This window comes from Podarcis vaucheri (assembly GCF_965113315.1).
Source record: "Podarcis vaucheri genome assembly, chromosome: 8".
NCBI classification, from domain to species: domain Eukaryota; kingdom Metazoa; phylum Chordata; class Lepidosauria; order Squamata; family Lacertidae; genus Podarcis; species Podarcis vaucheri.
Window position 1 is genome coordinate 32,736,973 of NC_138766.1, and position 25,284 is coordinate 32,762,256.

Sequence of the window (25,284 nt, forward strand, 5' to 3'; positions counted from 1 at the left end):
TTACAATTTAAGATATTCCAGGGGAAGGTGGAATCGGAGGTGCATACCACGTGGTTAGTGTCACTCAATACCAATTTTCATAAGCATGTTCCTTCTACTCTGCATAGCTTAAAGGGTAGAGGAGCAGATTGGGTTCCCAAAATTCTCCTTCAGTCCCAAAGCCATTACTAGGCAGCTAAGTTCAAGGCTGTGGTTAGAGGTTGAAAAGGGAGTGAAAAATGTGTTTTGCTTTCCTTTACCTTTCTATGTCATGAGTTTACATAATGCCTCACACTGACCTTTGGGGCATCTGGCTCAAATTAAACCCATAATATTATCAATGTGGTCTAAAGCTTCTGCCTAATATGACTAACATATGAAAATCTGCCCAATATTTTAAAAGTTTTGATGTACTGTATTTTTCGCTCTATAACACGCACCCGACCATAACACGCATGTAGTTTTTAGAGGAGGAAAATCCGTAGGCATGCCACCCGTAGGCATTCCCTCCATAACACGCACAGACATTTCCCCTTACTTTTTAGGAGGAAAAAAGTGAGTGTTATGGTGCAAAAAATACGGTACTTGTTTTGACTTTTAGCAACTGGAATGCATCTCTTCCTTTTTTTAAAAAAACAAACGTACAAATTCAATATGTCCTGTGACACAACTCAACTTTGGAAGTCATGCTCTTCCCCTCTCACAAGGAAGTCTCAACATCTGTCTGTGGCCACATACATAATAATGTATGTTTCTCAGTAATAAAACTATGGTGTTCTGCCTATGTTTAAAGGCATCCTTTCCCTTAAATTGCTTATGAGATCTGGTTTGGGGAATGGGACCAGTGTTAAAAACCATGAACAGCTGCCGCTGAAGAAAAGGAGCAGTTGGTGCATAAGAAATCCACTGATCTCCTTTTCTTTCTTTTTAAATAATTACTTATGGCTAAGCCCCTTCCTGCTACTTGGCTGTGTTTGCCGCAGGTATATTCTGTGAACATTTGAAGTTATGTAATTGCAGTTTACCGTCACATTAAAAAATGACTAATGACATAATTTGTGTTTTCAAAATGCATAAACAGCTCAGCATGAGAGGGTGATATTTTCAGGAGACAAGGGTGAAGTGCTAGGGTAGAAGGTGGAGATGGCTGATATTTCTCTTTAATGAGCTGTGGCTTACATATCCCTTTGAATAATGTATATTGTTTGCTTATGTTCTTCCATATACATGAGCTGTTTCACACCAAGATCTAGCCATAATTGGGAGCTACGGTAGTCTTGTATAACAAGATGTTTCATGTATTTTAAATAGTTGTCGTCGTTGAAAGAAATGACTGTTGGACCTTAAGCTAGCCTTGGGGATATATAGCCAATTCTGTCAGAACAGCTTCCTCTTCAGGACTTCTGTCAAACTTACTACTGTCTTCCCAGGGCAGTAACCCAGGAAGCAGTTCTGGAACTTCCCTCTCCTCTCGTATCCCTCTCCAAATCCATAGTGGGTGGGGAAATCTGAGGCACGAACAAAAACCATTGTGTTAACAGAACTACCACGTTGGATACCGCCCATGGGAACTAGATATCCATGTTGATTTCAAGTCTGGTATACTTCCCAGGTGTGTTTCAGTTCACTTTGTCATTTCTTCTTCCTTAAAGATGGAATTCTTCCTCCCATGAATTTATGTTTCCAGTTGTTCGATGGAGAGCATTCCTGTATCATAGGAGGGCAATACTCCTAGCCATACAAACTGGTGTTTGTCAATTGTACTGGAAAAGGAAGAGATGAACCTCCCGTCCCCGTAGACTGCTTTACCAAAGAGGGTTCCTCAGGGAAAAACTGATGGATAGCAGTATGCTCTGTATCTAGTGAATGTGTAGTTTGACCCCTTTTGGACATTGAATCCCAGTCCTGATGGTGGTTTTCTTGTGTGCTTTTGTATGTTTTTCTTTAACTTGTGAACTGTGCCCAACTTTGCCTCCTTGATACATCATGTAGTATTACTTAGAATGTGAAAACAACAACAACAAAGTCTTGTAACACCCCTTTAAGGTGCCACCCTTTGTTTGCTGCAACAGATTAACCCAGCTACCCATTTCCAGCTTGGCATGGTGGCAGGGGAGCAGCCAACATCTCAGACTCCAGCGTGGCTGGGAAACACTTTGCACAGGAAGACACAAACAGGGCAAGACTTCAGAGAGCCAATCAGCATCATTCTAGTCTCCCTGGGGTGTGTGGCCTGGAAGTGGACCAGACCAAAGTCTGTGCTGTCTCTGGTCTGCTCCAGGGACATAAAAGTTGGCCCTTGCCTGCTTGCTCCACTTCTGCTTCAATTGACTTTTCAAACTACCTACCCTTTGTTGTTTACTTTACCTCTTGCTTCCATCAGGGGAGGGTTTGTGATCTAATGGCATTGCTATGAATAACTGTTGGTCCCTGTTTTTAGGGTTGGGGAGGAATTTTGCCCACAGGCAGATTAACTTTGGTCCTGTGCATTCTTGCATACCTCATAGTAATTGTCATAACTTATGATGGTAGGAGAGGTATTGAGCCAGATCCTTAGGAGAAAGGGACAAGGAAGGGGCACCCTGCCCCATCTCATAGGGGGATCCCCTTCAGAGATTCTGGAGGGCAGCACTTTCCATCCAGAAGCCCAGCTCAGGAGTTGACAGGCCATGGTGCCCCTACCAGTGGCTGAACATGGTTCACCAGAAACAGTTCTAGACTGTCAGTATTATCTTTTGGGTTTTGTATATTGTAGGTTGTATATTGTAGATAGTAAGGTGCTTAACTTGAATTGTGTCTTGTTGTTGTATTAATACACTGAGGGGGGAAATAAATTGTGGAAGGGGAGTAAGCATTATTTCTGGGGTTAGTGGAGAAGTGAAAAGTCAGTGATACAATTTCAAAGAGAACTTTTAAATAGAATTTCCCTTGTTACTGATACACTGCAATTTCCCCCCATTATTTGTATACTGCAACTGTTTTAAAGATGGTGCATAGCCTAGGGAACCCTCTGGTGACTTTCTCTGCCACGTGACACACTTTTGTTCCATCAGTTGAGTCACTGGATTGCAGGGCTCATGAATATTGTGGTACTAAATTAAATAATGGTGTAGAAGTGGGAATGCAAATGAAAAGAGGAAAATGCTATAATATACACAATGTCAGTAGTGCACACTGTGAAGCACAGTCATTTAGGAACTCCTTACCTCAGGTTTCAGCTCCTACTTTATCCTCGATATCTGGATTTGCCTCTGCAGGAAGTTTGGTTTTTTTTTTTAAGTGGGGGAGCATTCATCAATGCAATCCCCACCCCAGTTTTCTTACATCATATTCCCTTTTTGTAGAATGAGACACATTGGAAGTTACAGAAGAAGTTGCTAATTGTCTGTTACAAGTAATTTATTGACTGTGGTATATTTATCATTTATATCATTTGACAAGTATGTATAAATCAACATGACCTTTAACTGCATCAGTTGTTTTAGAATTAGTGTAAAGAAATTCAGGGAACTTGGATGATTTGGTGAGTGAGTCTGCTGACCCAATGCTGAGTTGCAGGGAGAGGAAATATTGACCAATCCAAATTAGGCAACCGAAAATTATGCTTCCTGCTGATAAGCTACTTTTCATAGTATGCAAACATAGCACTCGAGGTAGTAAAACTGTGAGGCAGCTATAGTATATCTTATTTAGGAGCTGTAAAATGATCCCATGACAGAAGGATTTCATTCAGTTTCCCACAGAACAGTTTTGTTATGAGGGTTTTGGAAAGCATGTAGAGAAAATGCAGGCATGACCCAGCAAATGTTTTTAACAGTTTTATTAAGCATTAGACTGAAGCTTTTCCTTTGAGTGGGTGAATATGTGGATTAATATAATTCAGCTGTAAGAAAGCCATGAGAGCTGCCAATATTTATTAGGGTAATGAACAGCAGCTAGCATTTTGATGTGTGTTTATCCATATAGGCATAAGATGGTATCCAGTTAAGTCATGGATTTTGACAGGTCCAAGTGGAGTATGATTTAGTTGGATACACCATGTGGTTTCAGAATAAGGTGAAAAGAAGCAAGAATTCAGTCGAAGATGCAGTCAACCTCTCTATGGGGACTGATCTATCAATTGAAGGCAGCTGAAACTGAATGCTCTTTCATTGTGAAATGTAAGACACTATACCATAGAAAGATATCAAGCCGGAAGACAAAGGAGTGTACAATAAAGCAAAGCTAATGAGTCCAATAAACAGCCCCAAGGTTATAAGTGATCTGTCTAGGGGGATACATCTAGCAGAATATCTAGAACAACTGCAAATGTTTTCATGGCACTGAAAAGAACCAATTGCCCCATTAACCTAAAAATCTTCAAGCATTACAATGCAAAGATGTTTTGATTTACTCTCTCATAATTTGTACAGTGACACCCAAAAGTGGACCTTATGATAAGGGTTTGTACAGACAATCAATGAAAAGGGGTGAAAGGGCTTGCAGGAAAGTTGAAGAAGTTCTTTGCATCTGTTTTCACTGTGAAAGACAGGCAGATTGTTGTGCTTGAACTAACTTTCTGAGGAGCTGAAGCAAATAGTGATGACAAGAGATTATGTTGTAGGCTGTACTGACAAATTGGAAACCAAATAAAACAGTTGTGCGCTGACAGGACCCAGGTGGAAGATGGTGTGTATAATAAGAGGGGGCCTGGAATTGCAGGTAGATAAAAATGAATAATTGTGGTGGGTGGGGGGACAGAGCAAAAGGCAGAGATGAAGAATAACGGAGAGGGAAGGGTAGAAGGAAGAGAGATGTAAATATTCAACATTTATTACTGAAGTTAATCCTCGTGCTCTGGGGGGGGGGATCTCTCATATAATATAGCAGTGAACTGATGCTTACTTATGGCTTTATTCATTTTAAATAGGCTACTTTCCTAATTACAAAAAACTTAACTTGAATGCTACATTGTGCTTTTGTAGGAGCCAAAATATTGCCAGTTACTGGCCAGAACTGGTTAGTTTCAGCAAGGTGGTGGCCTCATTTGCCTTCCAAGGTTGCAGTGCTATATGACATCAGTTTTGGTGATGTGATGACTGCAGCCAAGGGCAAAGCTTCCTGCATTGCATTGCCCTTAGTCTGAATAGATGAACATTTCCACACACTCTTTAGATATTATCCCCAAAAGCTTCCAAAAGGGGGAAATGATTTTACTGTGATCAAAGAGTGCCCCCAACTTTTGTCTCATCCCTTTTGTATCCCAGATGCCATCAAATAGGGACCTGTGATACACATATCACAACACTTCGTGCTTTATTTGATAAGGCAATGAGTGTTTACTTGGTTTGGGGTGGGGAGATAATATTTTCCAAGCAACAATCTGCTGTGTTTTGAGCTCTGGGGAAATGACATTTCCTTACAGCGGTTGTGCTCCCTTGATGGAAACTTTCTGGAACTCCTACAACAGCTAAGAAGTGTGTGCAGAACACACACAAAAAGTTTTCTAGGTAAGCCCCAGTGCAACTGCAAAAAGAGTACAGTGTGTGAGTTCACCCTCCGCTGAAGGGATAGAAGAAAGATTAAAATACTTTTAAGAACACTGTTTACTTCTTTGGCAGTCTAAAGAAACAGTGATAGGTGACAGTATAGTGTTAAATGATCAACACAGGAAGAAGAGCCCCCTTTCTCACTGCTTGGATTGCAGAAAACTGATCATGTAAAGAAGAGTAGACTCTAGGTTGATGCTTGCTAAGCTGATCTTTGATGTGGTCATGAAGGAGGTGTTGAATGCAGCAGAGGCGTGAGGCGGGTGAAGGTAACCTTTAGATTGGGGAACGAAGATTGTGTAGTTCATTTGATTTACCTTCTTACTGCACCATCCATGTCGCTTATCAGAGTGATTATTTTTCCAGATTTCTCTGTGGTTACTCCTGTTTTCTATGTGTTCATAGTCTGTTTAATCAGCAGTTGATCATCAAAGAATGTGAACAACCATGCTAACAGGCAGTGTTTGAAAAAATCCATTTAGGCTGCAAAGATAAGAAAAACAATCCACAAAAACGACCACTTCTTCTCCCCACTTCTGGTTCCAAAACTAGCTTTCTTAAAGTTATCAGAAACACATTGCGGATAGTGCAGGGATTTCCCTGCCAACCACTTGAAGTGACATTTCTTCTCTGAGCATTTCTTGTTTTGTTTTTAATTCTAGCATCCTTGATGAACAAGTTTTAATGCACAGACTTCAGGGGAAAGTGCTGCAGCACCTGGCCAAAGGAGGTTGCACCTAGGAACACTCCTGCTGTTTGAAGTAAGTAATGGGAGTAGTTTGGTTACAAGGAAAATTGTAATTGCTTTATATATTAATTTGTCTTTTTGTGTCTCAGAGGCTATGCTGATGTTCTGTAATGTATGGAGGAGAAGGATCAGTTAGAGGGTTAGATTTGATTGTGGCAAGTCTTTGTGTGTTGAACTTTGGCCTTTCCCAATCATGTAGGATGAGGATGTGAGGAAGAAGGACAGATTTTAACAGCAAAAGAAGTGCATGGGCAGGTGGTCTTCACCACACTTCCATGACCACAGCTTATGTTCCTATGGCCTGTCCCTTCAGGTGCCTTTTCTCCCTTTCTCTTGACCAAGTTCCTGATACAGCAAATGAGCTTGGGGAGAGGGGGCTGCAAGGAGGAAAGTGACAGCAGCTCCCTGCTTGCATGTTCCTCTTTTGCTATGAAAATCAGACTGCACTGAACTGTCTTGTTTGAGTCTGTCTCTCAAATAGCAGCTTGGGCTAGGAAAGAAGTGCAGTGCTTGTGCACAGATTCACAAGAGTTTTATTTAGGTCATGTCCACTTGGAGTTTTTTTCAGGGCTGGGATATGTCCATCTCTGCAAGCCAGAACGTATCAGTGGTAATTCATACAGCAGGGCGGAGGTAGGATGTATAGCTTGCATGGCAGGGATATGCAAATTCAGAACCAGTTCCAGGCTTGAAGGAGCTTCAGGCAAGAGTTATACCAATTGGCTCAAGGCCCAAAGCCCTGCATTTTCCCATGAAAAAATGGGAGTATGTAGAGATTTTTTTTTTTTTTTTTTGAGAAGCACTGTCTTTCACTTTGCATCAGATTTACTCAATGGAAATCAAGCAAGGGAGTTTGACATTGCAACTTGACTTAATCAGCTTCTGGCACCATCCTAGCTTCTTCCTTGCTTCCTAACCACACCGAGAATAGTGGAATAAGTGAATTATGGATCAAGAGAATAGGTTTGTGTAAAACCCAACATGGCACTTGCTTCCCACACTTCTAGTTTAGCAAACTGAGCAATTGCCTTGTAGCTCTTCCCTAAAAATACATTTTGTTCCTTGGTTGCTTTGCAAAGAGCCAGCTGTTATATTGAACATGCTTTTCTGCAATGAAGCCTATAGCCAAGCCTCAACACATGAAACTCAAAACAATTGCACTTTCTTCCCCTGTCTACCCTTGTCTCCATTTTTTGTCCCTTCCTTTGTTTCCCTATGTCATAGTTGTAAGGGATCTGCCCTCATGTGCACTGCAAAGAGCAATGCTGTGCTATACATTTAATTATTTAATTTACTACTATTACCTATCAGTACATAAGATACAAGTCTCAAATATAGAACATAAAACAAAATTATTTTAAAAGATATAGGCACCTTTAAAAAAAAACCTCATTAAAAATCACAGTAGGTATATACTTATATCAGAACCAACAGCAATGTCACAAAATGAGGGGGCAAGCTTTCTGAGTGCTTCAGAATCCTTATGGCTGGATGTTCAACAAGCCTTGGGGTCGTTGAAGTCAGCTGTTTCAGGAAATAGGTATTTGGGGCCTTTGCAACCAGAAGTCTTGTATTCTATGCAGAAGTAACATATAAGAATTGTTGCGCTTGAGTTGATTCTTGGTTTAGGGCTGCTTCTAGATTTGGAGGGAGGTTTGGCAAAGTGCTGGCTGGTGGCCCACACGGGGCTTAACTGTTGGTGGCAGGCAACAGCCGTGCTCCTAACAGTGCTGGGCAGCTAGGTGAAACTACCATGTAAATTTCCCATAATGCTTCTAATCAGTGTTATGTTAACAGCATTGTGGAAGTTGTTGTTTTTTTTTAAAGGAGGCTAGACCCAGCTTACTTTCTTCTGCTCAGAGTTCCAGACTGTGGACAGGAAGGGTGGCCCCTATCTAGGTGGTGGGACCATGGTAGCTCCCCAAAGACAGCAGCTACGGACCCTGGCCCTACTATTGGTGGTAGCTGACTACACAATCTCTAATGGTTTGGAGAACGACACCAAGGGGGCACTTTGCTTAGCGATGCATCGGTAGAGTACTAGGATTTCAAGAAAAGTTGGTGGCTTATAGCGGCATATTCTTCTGCAATTGTGTGGCTATTGGAATTGTTTTATCAAAATATCAACATCCTTGCAGAATTTTGAGTTGTCTTTGTCAGCTCTGTATTCATATTTTGACTGTGCTCGTACTATTCTCCTCATGACAAAAGGTTTTAAATGACATGGTTAGAACAAAATAAAGTCCTCTTTCTGCACCATGGCTGTGAATGACACTGGAATGTTTGAAATAGTAGCATAATTAGCAGCTACGTGACTCAGACTACATTGTGCTATTTTTGGTTTCGTAATTAAAAAACAGAAAAAGACAACTCAGTATGAATTGTAGTGAAATGCTTCACCTCTTTCACCCTTTCCATCCTCTGTCCTTTTATTTTTATTGCATTAGAAAACTGGGGACCTTCATCTTTCTTTGTTACATGGCCTGGGAGGAAACAATTGTTGAAAGATAATGAAGAGAGAAACAAAAACCTTGCAGGCTTTTCCCTTGTTAGAAACACAGTGCCTTGTTATTTTCACACGTGGCAAAATAGTAGAAATCACTGCAAGCTATTTTGTTCTGATCACTGCATTTGCTGCTTTTGCTTTAATTTGGCAGAGTGCAGTAGCCATAGAATGCAAACAGGTGTTTGGTTTCAGCACAGCATAGAACTGTTTCTGGGGAATTCCAGCACCAACTTCACTGTTTTGGGGGCATTCCGATGAAGCATCTGCCTTGCGAAAATTATTTGCCTTGAAAGAGGTGTGGAGTGGCTCAGTAGTACTAAATATCAATAGTCTTGGAGAGAAAATTGGGGGGAGGAGGGCGGAAACCAGAGCCATTTTTCGTTGTCAGCATTCATTTTCGTTGAGAGTCTCCACTGTTGGCAATCTCTGATTCCCTAGCTCCTGTGTTAGATGCAAATATATGTTTTTAAAAAGCCACATTTCAGAGCCGTGTGGTCTGTGACTACCCATAGCTCACCTTTTAACACCTGTACCTAAATGCCATGCTTCAAGAGAGAGGCTGAAATACCGCATGAGACCTGTTTCTACCATGCCTTCATAGTCCTGTGCTAACATTTTTAACTAGGAAATGTTTTGCTGTGTTTATTCCAAAGAGTCAATGAAATACATTTTGTTGGACTGATGTATTGTTAGTTGGTTTTTCAGTTGTACAGAATGATTCTTAATGGCTCATTGAGAGAGTTTGTGTAGCTCAGAATTGTTTGGCATATCAGTTAACCACCAATAATTCTTTAGTATATGTCCATAGTCATATATTCCATGAAGTCAAGGTGGCAACACACCTTTTAAATGTGCCGCGATGTCATCTGATATTAAAGGCAAAGTGAGGGGATCCCAAGCCTTGCTCCTCAGGTCTGCAGAAATCTAGATGTATTTGTGTTAAATTGAAAATGGTGTGTTAATGGTTGGATTATTATCTCTTTTATGTTTGCTTTTATATTTGTATGATCCTTTGAGCAATCCTTTGTGGGGGGGGAATGTTAAAATTATGATAATAAACATATTTGCACCCTTCATTTAGGATCAGGCACACCACCTACGTTTACAAAATTACCGTACTTTTGTGTTTTATAGTTGCTATGTTTGATTTTTTTTAATTTCATTTTAAAATAGTATAACTCTTTGGGCTATCACTGGGGTCCCAAATAAAAACCAAAATGAGCAATTCAGTGTCTTGAATTATTGTGACATATATTTATATTTGCATAATGCTGGTAGCTACCATTGTTTCATAACAGTAAACTGGCTTGATCCAGTGCATAGGTGCATCCCCTATTCTACCACCACACATGAGATTCTCCCTGCCCTATTGATCTACTACTGGTATATGTGCAGGCGTGGGGGCTATATGTATGTATTGCCATACTCTGGCACTGATTGGATCATGCACCCGAGACTTGTAATTAGCACAACCTGTCAAAGTCATGACTGTATTAATGTCATAAATATTTCATCACAATTTTAACATTAAAAAAACCAACAACAGATTTGTTAAAGAGCATATATTAACTGATCTTTAGCTGGAATGTTGTTTGGACAGTATACTAACAACCAAACTTGGCCGGTACTTTGGAACAAACTGTATCACAAAGGAACTTGCCTGGCTAGTTCAACAATGGAATCCTCCATTGGATTTTAACCCAGACTAACCCCACCACCCCAAACTCACAACAGTATTTTTGTTTGTCGTTCTATCTGATATAATGCATTTTTCCTTATTTTTGTTAATGCATGCAAAGTCACCTCTAATGTATGCATTTTTGCACATGTCTTTTGGTTGGAGACATCCAACATAAAATTTGGTGTGAATTAAAATGAAAACCAAATTGAATACCTCCCTTGTCCCTAGTTAAGAGTGTCTCCAGTGTAAGTAGTATGTGTTCTAGGTGGCAGGGAAATGTGCTTTCAGATGTATGCAACATTCTCAGTGGTGCTTGATACGCCTTGGTGAAGCAATTTGTCTTTGCTTATTATCTTATGCACTACCATAAGAATTTCCATCATCCACCAGTGTGTCTTCTTACATTTGACAGGTGCAGAAAGATTCAACCAGATGTTCTCTCACATCACCATTGATATGTAATATTATGAGTTACACGAATTACACAGGTGTGGTGACATTGTCACGTATTGGTGGCGTGTGTCTCCTGCAGCTGCAGATTCTCTTCCTAGCCTCTGAAGGTGATAGATAATTGCTCTTGAAGTGTTTACATAATCAGCAAGAAATAATTAAAAAGCTAGCACAGATGCTCTTATTTTACCACATTTGATTCTGAGGTTCTACTAAGGCAACCAGAGTTGTGTTTGTTGTGTGCGCATGCATGTATGTTTCTCGGAATCAGCTGTAACTCTTGAATTTTTTCTTAGTATTCAGCCTACATGTAAGTGTAGATAACTTAGAAGTTGAAGTAATGTTTGTCTACTGTGCCTACAACTGCAGAAGGTGAAGTGTTTTGACATACGTTCTCCCAAAAACTCTGGAGGGTTTCCAAACATTTCTTTCATCTGTATGTGTCTTTTTAGCAAAGAAACACGAGCAAAGACAATTCAGATTTCTTCTTCCCTCGTTGTTAAGGCTGTTAATTGCCAGGAAACTTTGGTAAAACATTTGCAGTAGAATGGATCTAGTGGGTTCATCTTGTCACCAACCAACTGTAAGCTTTGTGCTCTGTATAATTATTGACTTATCTGGACTGTGGAAATGTATGCCCATCATGTTCTATCCATGTTGTACACTGATTTCACATCTCTCCATCCAAAGACAGTGGTGTGTGTTTTTCCAGTCCACACATAAATATGTGCACACATAACATTAAACCATATTTTGGTGCTATGTGAATGAGTCTTCAAGGACACACACTCTGCTCACGCTCCCAAGAGTTTTCCTGGCTATGCTATATAGGTCCAGAGGGCTCGGGTTTCAAGCCCTCTACTTGTGTGACATTGCTGAATGTTCCACATGACACTTTCATAGTCTCTTGACTTTAAAGAGTTAAAAAAGAGTATGCATTTTGAAAGGGCAATCACCTGGTGAGAGGTAGGGAAAGTTTGCCACTTGGCTATTCATCCTAGGAGCAATTGCTACCCAACAGGTAAGATGCATACCTGGTTTGATTATATACTACACAAGCCTATTTGGGTTTTATTGGTGTTGTTTATTGCATAGTTTTACAATTCTAGCAAAGTTGTGCAATGTAAAGCTTGCAATGGTGCATTTCTTGAGAATAAAAATAATTTTGAAAAGGGTGGCGTTTTAGTTTGGCTGATGAAGAAATCCTTCTCAGTGACATAGATGGGAAGGGGACAGCTAAAACCAGAAAAAAATATTGAATTGGCTCCAGCTTGCTACTGTATAAACACAGGCTTTGCTCATAGTTTGACTGCAATTAGTTCTAGCCCAAAGAACTAACCAAGAGCAAGCTTGTAGTACAATATGCAGTCATTGTAATGTTATGTAGACATGGCTAATGTAATGTGAACCCCTTAAACTTACATAGGAATTATTAGTAGTAATAATTTTTAATTTGACTTAAAGCATTACATTGCTTGACAATGCTTAAAAAAAATGAACACAGTCCTCTTTGATTTTAATGTTGGCTCAAGATCTTAAGTCGCTGACGGTATACATCTGCAAGAATTAGTGAGCCCTGCAGACAAATATGTTTGGAAGCAAAATATTGTTAAATCATTTCCTCAGCTGGCTATCTGCCAAGGTGTTCTGTATCCTTTTCTTGCATTGATAAACATCATAAATACCTAAATGGCTACAAAAGGCTGTTGAGAGCCATTTACTATTTTGGGTGTGTATCATGATAAGCAGTCACAGCAGAAAAACAAAACCATGAACTTGAGACTTTGGAAGGGAAAGCAAAAAGAGAGAGAAGTATTTGCACATAAGAGAAAATGAACCTGTAAGAAATAAATAATTATAAAGTTTATATGTGCAAGGCCTTTTGGTTTTAACCCCCCTCCCCCCTTTTTTTACCGTGATAACTATATTGCATTGTTGGACAATGAATTAGAGCACTCCTAACTCCTAACCCAAAAGTGTGATCTCTCTTCAGGCATTATGTTTAATAGAGAATGAAAACATGAATGGTGGTTACACATATTGCTCTTTCTGCCAGTGTCCTCTCATGCACTGGTCTCAATGCACTCTGCCCCTGACTTAACTGCATCTCAAGCAGCATTTTACGTATGTACAAGTGAATACCAGGCTTCCACTCCACAGTTTACATTTGGCTAGGAGTCACATTTTGACAATTCCTTTGATGGGAGACAGTTTTTTGAGGCAACATTTACTGATCGGCTGTAGGCAGAATAATAGAACCATGGCATTGTAAAGTTGGAAAGGATCCTGATGATCATCTAGTCCATGGGTCGGCAAACTAAAGCCCGTGGGCCGGATCAGGCCCAATTGCCTTCTGGAGCCAGCCCATGGACGGTCCGGGAATCGCCATGTGGATCGCAAGCACGCATGTTCTTTCCCTCTCCCTTCCTCTCCCTCACACAGCGGCGGCTGCGGTGCCGCCGCCTCCTCCCTCCCTCCTCCTGGCTTCTGCCTGCCCTGCCTAGAGGAGGAAGGGGGCTGGGCCTTGTTGGTGCCAGCAGCAGCAGCGCTTGAGCGGCTGCCATTTTAAGCAGCCCCTCTCTGGAGCCCTTTCGCGTGCCACTCATCGTCCTGACACCGCCGCCAGCTCCTGCCACTCGCAAGACATGGGTAAGCAGCCACCGGGGCTCGTGGTGCTCTTGCATCTCCCCCCCCCCAAAAAAATAGACCAGACCCCCACAAGGTCTGAGGGACAGTGGACCGGCCCCCTGCTGAAAAAGCTTGCTGACCCCTGATCTAGTCCAACCCCCTGCAATGCAGCTGTCCCATTCGGGGATTGAACCTGAAACCTTGGTATTATAAGCACCCCGCTCTAACCAAAAGAAGTAGCTGCACAGGAGCTCTTCTGCTGCTATTTGTTCTGCTGCCATATGTCCTGGCTCTGATCCTACAAGGAAGGATAGATGATGATTGTGAGGTCGGCAGTATAAATGAGTGAAGTTGATCAGCAGTGTTGTGAGGGGCAGTGTTCTAGATTATATTCTATGGTGCAGGGTGCTAGGTCAATTGAGTTTGTGCTCTGTGGCCCCTTATCCCTTTTCTGCTTTCTGGAAGACACAGCTGCAGCCTTTTTGAGTACAATGGGTTTGTCAAGCCTGTAATCAGTTTACCCATATTGCAGGAAATGGGATGAAGGTGACTGTGTGTTTGAATACTCTGCATCTCTTAGGGCGTCAATATATTGTATTCTGTGGTGCATGGTGGTAGGTAACTTGAGTTTGTGCTTTGTTGCTCCTTATCCCTTTTCTCCTTATCCCCTTTCTCCTTTGTGGAAGACACAGCTGCAGCCTTTTGAGCATGATATGTTCTTAAGCCTGTAAGCAGTTTACCCATATTGCAGGAATTGGGGTGGAAGTGACTGTGTGTTTGGATGTTCTGCATATCTTAGGGTGTGAATTAATGTGATTGAGTCCTCCCTTGACACATAATCTTCCTCTACCTGGTGAGTCTTCATCTTTGCTTACTTGTGGTGGTGGTGGTGGTGGTGAGGTCCTTCGTCCTTGTGATCTTGGTTGTGGAGCAGAAAGGAATTGAGGCTTCTTGTGGATATTTGTATCTGGCACAATGAAGTCAGAATGGACCAGTAATGTAAAACCATAGTTTGGTGCTACAGTAATAAACAGCAGTGAGTTGTGAGCATGCACAACCACCTCATCCTCTGATGTGGGCACAAAGAGTTTGATAATTTTTGTTTTTGTTTTAGATTAACAAACACTTGCTCTGTCATCCAAACCTGGAAAAACTGTGATTAGTCTTCACAATGCTTAATTGAAACAACCGAACTTTAAACTATAGTTTATGAAGCTGATTCCCACCCCCTCACCAGTGCCAGATTTAGGTATAAGCTAAACAATCTGTAGGGGACGCAGGTGGCGCTGTGGGTAAAAGCCTCAGCGCCTAGGGCTTGCCGATCGAAAGGTCGGCGGTTCGAATCCCTGCGGCGGGGTGCGCTCCTGTCGTTCGGTCCCAGCGCCTGCCAACCTAGCAGTTCGAAAGCACCTCCGGGTGCAAGTAGATAAATAGGGACCGCTTACCAGCGGGAAGGTAAACGGCGTTCCGTGTGCGGCTCTGGCTCGCCAGAGCAGCGTTGTCACACTGGCCACGTGACCCGGAAGTGTCTTCGGACAGCGCTGGCCCCCGGCCTCTTGAGTGAGATGGGCGCACAACCCTAGAGTCTGGCAAGACTGGCCCGTACGGGCAGGGGTACCTTTACCTTTAAACAATCTATAGCTTAGGGCCCCACTCTCTTGGGGCCTCCCAAAAAATGTAAAGGAAAAAACTGGATGACATTTCCAAAATATAAGAGAAAAAAATAAATTACCTTTTGCATATATTCAACACAAAAAACGACAATTTGTTGTTGACAAAGGACAGTTGGACATTTAAAAGACCCCGTTACCTTCAGTAGTTTAGGGCCTCATCAAACCTAAATCATGGCCCTGCCCCCAACTAACGCTAATTAAGGCTTTGGATAACACATTGAAAGGTGGGTATTTGAAGCAGAAGCTTCCAATAACCTCCTCATGGCCACACCATAGTTTAGCATTAAATATGACACATCTTAATGCATTCTATCTGTAGGGGATGATTTGCAACCTCACCTCAAATAACAGCTTCAGATTCTGCTTTAGAGGCAAGGTTTGGTTAATGCAAACCATAGTTTGCCTGACTTGGTCAGAGTGAAGGGAAGGGAAAAATGGTGTGGAGATCAAATTTCATGATGATTTGGTTGAGGCAATAATTAAAGAGAGGTGGAAAGGTAGGCTTCTGAATTATGAGCAAAGTGAGAATTTTCATCCGCATTAAACTTTGTAGTTTCAGAACCTGTGTGCTGATTTATTATAATTGGTATTCTGGGGCTAGAAAGTATGATTAGGAATTCCTTGGTTTGACTCTTTACTCTGTGATGAGCTCACTAGGAGGCCTTAGGCATACCACTTTCTCTCAGTTCCTCAATGTGCAATGTACTGACTTACAGAGTCATTGTAAGGATTTCCACTAGATAACTCATGTAAAGTGCTTTGTGCACTTGAAAGTACTACGGAAAAGCTCAGTATCATTAGGAATTATTTCTAATGTAGCTTACAGAATCATTGTGACATCTGTAATAATGCTAATGGCTTACTTTTGAATTGAAAAAACAAGATCCAGATTTAAGGCAAAAATAAAAATAAAAAATGGACAGGCTTATAATAAAATGGATACCTTGCTGTAAATCCCACTTTGTGGCAACAAATCACCTGAGCTTTGCTTCCTTGGGTGGTGATGTCACCAAAAGTTCTCCAGAGTTTTCATTAACTTAACTTTTCCCTGAGGTTTTCTTGGGATATGTTGCTCTTAAATGTCCTAGAATCTCTTGGGACGAGACACGTTCCTTGTTTTGCTGTACTGCTTTCTCAAGTGGCTGCTCTGTGCCTTCTTGCTTCTTTTGATTTGGTCCGCCTTTTTGTGCTGGCAGGCAATCAAACCAGTGTAATTTACTACAGTTCTGCTCCACCAAATTTTGGAAGACAAGAGGGCTGAAAATGTAGTCTGACTTGCCAGAATACAAGGTATATTCCCCTGGTGTTTGTGCCTTTTATAGCTTATTGCTATCACCTAGTGTACCTTTCGTGGGTTTCTTCAGCTGAGTGAGCAGGCTAGACTGCCTGGGATTCAGATAGCAATGGGTAGATCAAATATTACAGGCTGATCATTTGTAGATAGAGAATGCAAGAATAACCTTGCCTATAAAATACTCACCTTTTCTTTGTGCATCTGGAAAGTGTTTGTAAGGGAGATGATTAGCAAAAGACAAAACTGAATGTCTTTGGACTAAAGAGGAGATACTCAGAATAATAATAATCCTGCAAACTGTCAGTTCTTTTTTTTTATGAAAACAAAGACCACCACAGCCAACCACAAATGAACAGCCACACCCTAGGCCAACCCCAACCTCTCTCACCACCAAAGGAACACAAGTGAACAGCAGAGAACCTGCACAAGCAACACTGATCAGACTATCACAAAGATAGAATTATAGAAATATTTTACCCCTTTTTTTGTGCGTAGAGAAAAGGCTGGTTGGAATTGTACCCTGAATGCCCCAGAGATGGCCAGCACTGTCACTGATAGACAGTAGTCATTGGAAATACCTCCTGATGTATTTTATCACAGAAAAGATTAAATGAATCAAGTTTTGTAAAATAGAAGAGTAAACTAGCTCCTATGTGAGCTATGAGGGAAATAAGGTAAATACGTAGACTTTATGAGCAGTTGGTAAGTAATACACAATAGCAGGCGGTTTGGGGAGCCAGTGTGGCACAGTTAACAGAGTGTTGGCTTTGGACTGGAAAGACTGATTTCAAGAATTCATATGATGGTGTGTGGGACTGGACCTGCCATGGTATGGGCCTCTGGATCCCCTCCTACATAGATGTCTACAGACATAACTTTCACTCACTCTTACTCCCTCTGTGTGTGTGTGTGTGTGCGCACACACACACACACACACACACACACACACGTCAGCTGGAAAGCAGGGAAAGGGCCTGTGAACTATAAGGAAGTCACCCTCTGGCTACATGCAGGTCTCAGGTGGTTAATATGCACTGTATGTGAACTTGGATAAGTCACTATCTCTCAACTGAACCTAACTTTCAGGGGTGTTATGAGGAGACATGCCACTGACCTCCTTGGAAGAAGGACAAGTTGCACATCTGATAAACAAATGTACATATAGAGAAAGGGTGAACTATTTTCTGGTTAAAGTAGGTATGACTTGGAGCATGTTACATTATCGGTGCACATGGCTTAAATTATTTTAATATTTTCAGTCTGTTACAGGTTGTTTTCATGGGTTGCTTGTGCCAGAGTAAGGAAATCAGCACAATCTCGGTAACATATTATTGATTTAAATTGCATTTTACTGTTCTGAGGTTTGATATTTATGTTTTAATGTGATATTTCACATAACAGAAATATAATAAAAGTATACTTCTGTATAAATAATAATCCTATACAGATAGTTATATTTTATGCAAAGCATGTAAATTTGTTATGTAAAGGCACTGCATAATTCGTACTCCAGTATGACTTTTGTGCACCCTTTTCTTCCTTACCTCATTTGTGAAAGTGGCAGATGAACTGGGCTGTACCGTGTTGAACTGAATGCAGTATCTCCTGACCAGTGCATTATAGCCCTCTTTCAGAGATACGGCTTTCAAATGCAGATCCCCCCATTCCAGTTCATTCAGCTTTGTAGGATGGATGAGAGGAATGCAAGAGCCCAAGTAACCTGTGTCATATCCATTTGGTTAATACCCACAGCTCATTTTTCATTATTAAATATGATAGTGTTGCAATTCAAAGTTATCCTATCTATGGTTTGTACCCACATTTAATGGCCCATCTAGACACAATTATCCTTCTCTGTTGAATATCTTATTGGAATCTTTAATTCCAACTCAAGTACATTACTCAGTGAGTGGAATTGGCTCTTGCAATAACTGGTAGCCTGAATTGGCAGCAAATTACATTTATACCAAAATGATGGTTTTACATGGGATTCTTACTACGCATCTGAATTATGCTGCTTAGAGTTATAATTGAGGCTGTCATGCTATGGCCTAATTGCATAGCAGTAGCATTGAACAATGTTTTAAGAGTACGTGGACAGAATGTGTTGTGATTTCAGAATAAGGGCATTCAATTCTTTGACAGACTAATTTGATTTTTTCATAGTATCTAGTGGCTTTAAATTTTCAGAGTAAATATTATACTGCCTTTGCTTGGAGTTAGTGTGATAGGAATTGTGTCTTACCCAAATATTTATCTATGATATATCAGAACCTGCATTATCAGAGGCTGATTATATAGATTCATGTCACAAAGGGGTCTATAATATGAAATTATGTAAGGGCCTGGTTATTCCAGTGTTCAGTCCTCATGGTCATTCGACTGAATGAAATCGCTAAAGTGTAGCCATTCGAGCCACAGTTGTGTGCTTCTTGGACCCACTGGTTTCAGTGGAAAACGCCCATTAACACCAGTGGAACTTTGGCTGAATTGTGTCTTCATTCATATGTCATAACTCAGTTCTCCTAACACGGGATTAGGGAATCATTTATGCCCTTCTTGGAAGATTTTTTAGCAGGTAGGCAAAGATCTAGCTACATATTACCTACATTGCATGATTTCCATTTGCATTGCTCACCAAGTTCTGCCTTGCATTGTATTCATGAGTTCCTGTATCAAAAGGGACATTTATTTTGTCTGTGTCTTCAGCCTTTTCCTACACAATGCATGGGTGTGGTTTGCTTGCCAGGCTTTGGATGGCTTTAAAAGGATTTTTGTGCATGCCTATGTGCTACTGAAGGGACACGGGTGGTGCTGTGGGTTAAACCACAGAGCCTAGGACTTGCCGATCAGAAGGTCGACGGTTCGAATCCCCGCGACGGGGTGAGCTCCCGTTGCTCAGTCCCTGCTCCTGCCAACCTAGCAGTTCAAAAGCACATCAAAGTGCAGGTAGATAAATAGGTACCGCACCGGCGGGAAGGTTAACGGTGTTTCCGTGCGCTGCTCTGATTCGCCAGAAGCGGCTTAGTCATACTGGCCACATGACCTGGAAGCTGTACGCCAGTTTCCTCAGCCAATAAAGCGAGATGAGCACCGTAACCCCAGAGTCGGCCACAACTGGACCTAATGTTCAGGGGTCCCTTTACCTTTATGTGCTACTGTAATAGGTTCAAAGGACCATTGAACAAACAACAGGCAGAGGGAAAAGTCATGAACAAGCTAGGAAATAGGCCTGCCATGCCACCTAGCATTTGTTTGGTCACCTGTGGCAAGGAACAGCCAGCTCTAGGTTGCCAGACACCTCCCCACTGATGCAGGGGTGGCGCCTCATGCAGGGCTGCCATAGAACAACACTGTGTTTACACAGGAGTGACTTGGGATGGCTGCATTTCAGAATTGTCATGGCACAATCTTCTGCATGTTTGCTTGGAGGTATGTCCTGCTGTGGTCATTGGGCTTATTCCAGAAATGTGTACAGGATTACAGTCTCATTCTTTTGCCTAGCCTTAGAGCTACTTCCTCTTAAGAACAAGCTATGTGTGCCCTGCCTTATAGCTGGCTCACTCCCCTTCCTAGTTCAAGGAACACTCTTCCACAGCCTATTGCCCTTCAGCTATGCTGATGTAGTCCAGAACATCTGGAGGGGGGTACTAAGTTGAACAAGGCTATTGTAGCGATTGTCTTAAGTGGGCTCTACTCTTGTTGTTGGTCCTGGTCAGGCTCACAGAATGTCGCTGCAGCAGCAATTTCCTATTGGTGGAAAGGGTATGTGTGTGGTCATGTACATCTAATACAGGTGACTTGCATGGATACACAGGAAGGCAGTAGATTTAGTGTGCGAATTTTATACTAAGTGGATACTGGGCAAAATTGTCAGATTTCCATTAAGGTTAGTAATATCCACAAAGTGTGGTGGAGGGTTTGTGTGTTTTAAACCAACATATCTTTTATTAATGCCTACTGAATTATGGAGTAACATTCCTGAACGATTCAGGAAAATAAATACCGTATTTTTTGCTCTATTGGACGCACCAGACCACAGGACGCACCTAGTTTTTAGAGGGGGAAATCAAGGAAAAAAATATTATTCCCCCGCCAGCCCCAAAGAGCAACGGACAGGCTGCGCGCTTCCTCTTTAGCCTTGAGCAGCATCTTTAGCCTTGCACAACGGGATGGATCGTGCCCGCTGTCCACCGGGGCTGGACTAGATTACTCCTGGGGTTCCCTTCCAACCCTGCAATTCTGTGACCTCGGAAGTTGTTGGGGGGCTCCAACACTGGAGGCTTTTAAGCAGCAGTTGGGGGACCATCTGCCTGGCGTTCTTTAGCTGTGATTCCTACATTGTGAGGGGGCTGGGCTAGATGACCCTCGGGTGGCCCTCCCAACTCTATACAGTCCTACACTTCTGCGGCAGGAGATCCACAGCCACTTCACACAATGCCCACTCCCAATTTTCATTGGAGAGACATGTGGCTTCACTGTCTAGGTAGGTACCCCCCTACCTGCCACTCTTCCCTCACTCCACTTAAGCCGAGGGAATTCCTGCCCAGAGAAGCTCCCAGGTGAGGCAAGGGTTAAGATCTACCTCTGGTAAATGGCTTTGTATCCTCCCTCTTTCCCTTTTCTCTTCTTCTTCTATGCTAGTTCCTTCTCTTGTGTTTTGTTTAATCTGTTTTTATTGTATACTAAAATAAAAGCTGCGAAGTTTCCTTTTTTATAATATTCCCCCCCTCCAAACTAAAACGCTAATCTAGATAAAAACACTGATCCAGAGGAAAATAAGGGGGTGGAGAAAGGACGAAAAAAGAAAAAGAGGTAGAGAAAGAGAGATTTTTTAAAAGTTGGCTTCTTTAGCCTTGTGCAGCCTCCCGCGGCTGGAGAGGTGCGCACGGCTAAAGAGGAAGCCTGGGCAGCGAGCGGGATGGATCGCGCTCGCTGCCCGGGCTTCCTCTTTAGCCTTGTGCAGCCTCCCACGACTGGAGAGATTGTGCAAGGCTTTTCTAGAGGAGGGAGAAGGGACTGACTGGCCGCATCAGTCCCTTCTCCCTCCTGGGGAAAAGCCCGCAAGAGCCGTGCGAAGCTTGTGTGTGGCTCATGGGGGCTTTTCCTGCTTGCCTCCCCCCCTGCATTCGCTCCATAGGACGCACAGACTTTTCCCTTTAGTTTTTAAGACGGAAAAACTGCGTCCTATGGTGCGAAAAATACGGTAGTTCAATTCACGAAATAATAGGAATGGAAAAATGCAAATAGACAAGAATACAATTGACCACAAGCACTAATTACAACTGCAGTAGTTGTCAGATGTATGCTTTCAGAAGCTCATTGTTTTTTAGCCATTGTATTCCCTTCGCTCCGCTCCCCTTTTCTGTATTTTTAGACATAATCCATTAATACCTTTAGTCATATTCTCTCCTATTCTTTTTACTACACAGGGAATATATATTTAACATTTTTAAAATGCATATTCCATACCAGCAGTAGAATGAGCCATTACTGCCATGCAGTTCTAGGCCTGAATTTTTCTCCCTCTGTTTTTGAGCAATAGCTGAAGAATTGACAATGCTTCACACTACAATAAGCACCAATTGCTTTGTGTGGTACCATTGCTTTAGTTAGACTCAGTTGGAATAAGCACTCAGTGCAGCAAGCCTGCAACTGTGAAGGCAATAGGTTGATGACTGAACATGATTTATACAGTCTTCTGGGTTATGTTATCTTCTAAGTGCATGTGACATTATGCCATTCCTAATGGTATCTAATGACCTTGCGCTCTGTACACTCTCTGCCCTGTAATCTGAATTCATTTGTCATTTTGTAGGCTTCTGAATTTACAGGAATGTCATTCACAACAAAAATAACACAAATATTGTGGATGCCTGGGAAGTTTCTGCTTTATATTTAAACCAACCTCCCCTACATTTTTTAAAGAGGAGGAGGATTTGATTTCATATTGACAAAGAGTAGTGGAGCTTGTAATCTTAAAGGTATGTGTCTGGGTGTAGAGAAAGCAAAATTCTCAAAGCAACCAGATGATTTTAAGGGGTGGTTTTTGTCCAAGTCTTAACACCTCTTCTGCCAACAAACACAATACAGTACCTGGGAGAGAAACTGCCTTGGGGTGGAGAGTGTGAACTGCCAACGTCAATGCAGTGCAGTGAACTTCTAGATTACACTGGTGTTGCTGAAACGTTCCACCTGTGTTGCAGACAGGTATGTGGGAGCAAATATTTAAGACTGGAGTGCTAGTTCTGAAACCTTGTTACTATGAGCCCAAGCGTGACAAAGCCACAGGTGACAGATTGCTGGGTACTTAGGTACCAGTCGTATATACCCAATGGAACTCCTTGGGACTTACTTCTGAGTAGATGCATACAGGGTTATACTGTTGATGTGCCTACTGCTAGCTGAGCAGTTTGCAGGCTGCAGTTCAGCTGCTTATTAAGAATGTCCTTATTTCTGAATCTTGAATGACCTACTTTCCAATATAACTTAAGCTGATTTTACAACCTGCTCCTAGATGGCGTTGGCTTATACCCAAATTCTTCTGTGTAGAGCTAAGAATGTCTGTATGGTATTCTGGTTGGCCACTAGGATAGCTGCCAGTGTAATCTAGAAGTAAACATTGTAAAGGGGGAGCGGGAGGGAGAGCAGGAAATCGCCACCCCTTCTCTTTTTCTCTTCATCTAGTCATTGCCACCACAGCTGTACATACCAAGTCCCAGCACCACTGCCCTTCATGGAAAAGGCCTGAATGCCAATAAAAGCAGACTCTGAAGTTGCAATTATGAACTGGCCAGGGTTAAGGGTGACTGGGAGTCCTTTGAAGGGTCAGGTCTATAGGCTTCTTTGGGCTGGATGTGACCCAGAGGCCATTAGCTGCTGACCTCTTAACTGTAACATCAGCAGATAAAAGGCTTTATCTTGCATCTTATGAACTAAAGAAGAGCAGGACTGTACATCATGCTAGGGTACTTCATTATTTCTATGGCCATTCCTTGTACTAATATTTGCATTTGCATTTCTGCTATTTATAAACAGATTCCTCGTATTTATATGCCAGAAATAGCTACAATTTGGCTGAGCTCCAGTGTCCCTAGAGCTAGAGAAGCAGCATGGGGTTTTTTTCCATATTGAATGATAGACTACTCCCAGGGGACAGGAACCCCCAAAACTTCTACATCCATATTCCTGGCTTGTGCTGCTTATCTTACAGCTTCTGGCTATAAGGCTTCTCCGTGTTCTTGCAGGTGAGGGTTAGAGTGGAGTTAATCATATGAATGCCTCTCATGGGATGACTACATACCGTCTGAAAGCTGTGCGGTTGTAGCTTCCAGCCTAATAGTCTTTAGTTTGCTTATTCCCCTGCTCCCTTTGTAACACAGCCTAGAACCAATATGCCCTCTTGGATGCAATAAAGTACCCATTGAATATGCCTTAAATAATGCTAATTGTTTCCCCTGTTCTCCTCCCTTTTAATGAACTCTGTGCACAGTATCTGCAGGCCAAATGTACCCTTTGAACTTGAAAGAGAGGTAGTATAAAAAAGGAAACCACCTCCCTTCCGATATCTTGACAGAGCAGTTTCTAAATAATTACAGTCCTTGTGATGTCCAGAACAAGTTTAACAATGAAGCACATGGGTGACTTTGCTTATATTTCCTGATACCTTTTGGGACGTTTGTAGTTTACAAAGTTACACTCCACTTAATTCTTTTCTTTCCATTTGCCTGGCATAATTCTTTTAGCGAGTTAGAGTTCTAAAGGAATTTTTCCTGCTGTCGGAGGTGTTCATAACCTCTAATTTGCTTGCCACGCCTTTTGCAAAGAACAGCAAGAGCTCAAGCGGATGGCAAGGAGCCACAGAACTGTCAAGCACTTTGTTGCAGAGGAATGTGGAGCGTTGCCTCCTGTGTCTCACTGCATTTGATGGATATAAGACAAGAGTAAGCTGTTTTGCGAATAAGCCAAACACTCCATAGCCATCCGCTCAAGCAGCACTCTGAAAAGCTGGACTGCCAACAAGGCATAAAGACTTACCAAAATGGGGAAGGTAGTCTTTGTATGGGCAAATGAAAGGCAAGGAGATATTCTCTCACTCATTTGCAGGCGGTCTGGTAGATAAGGAAACATTTAAGACCCAAACAGCAAGTTGCTGCTCTTCAGCTTGTTAATTACAACATTCAGTTCACTTTCCGTTTGTCTTGCAGTAGGGAATGACACCTTTAGATTTATTATTGCGTGGGCCCTGTGTTACTATTAAATAGCTTCCCTTTTTCAAAAATAATGAGTGCATGAAGCATGTGAATACCTTTCCCCCAAAACTTCAGAGAGGTGCATCACGTGTTCCTGACCTTATTTCTCAAAGGAATTTTAAACAGGGGAAAATGGGAGTACTAATTAGTGCCTCATTAAATACTTTTAGTCAAGTATGGTAATTTTCTTGAAAAGATAATGTAGTCGGTGAATAAAAGTATACTCCATTAAATAGTGAATGCATACTCTCTTTTTTAGCCATCAAGGTTTATCTTACATTTGTGTGTGTGAGAGAGAGTTAATGTTATTATAGAATAGCATACTTAATCTAAAGCAGTGCTTTGAAGCTGTTTCTGTTTTAGCTACTTTGACAGAAGGCAAACACATTCACTGTTTCTATTGCTGGTTTATAATGCTGGCCCTATGTTAGTTTTTCTGTAGTTCCTGTTCTCAGTACATGGTACACTTGGTATAACATCTCTTATGTATGTAGAAGTGCTTAGCTGCAACCAGCCCTATGACACTAATATATTAAGTAGAATTT

General features: G+C 41.8%; 1 protein-coding gene across 5 annotated transcripts in view; it reads left to right on the top strand.

The window, feature by feature from the left end:
- The first annotated feature begins 6,177 nt into the window (after nt 1-6,177).
- The window catches only part of ATXN1 (ataxin 1), a 142,189-nt gene continuing 123,082 nt past the window's right edge, over nt 6,178-25,284 (top strand). For all 5 annotated transcript variants that reach the window (XM_082234326.1, XM_082234327.1, XM_082234325.1 and 2 more), the window contains exon 1: nt 6,178-6,268. The gene's annotated coding sequence lies outside the window, so the exon portion shown is untranslated. The remainder of the gene's footprint in view (nt 6,269-25,284) is intronic.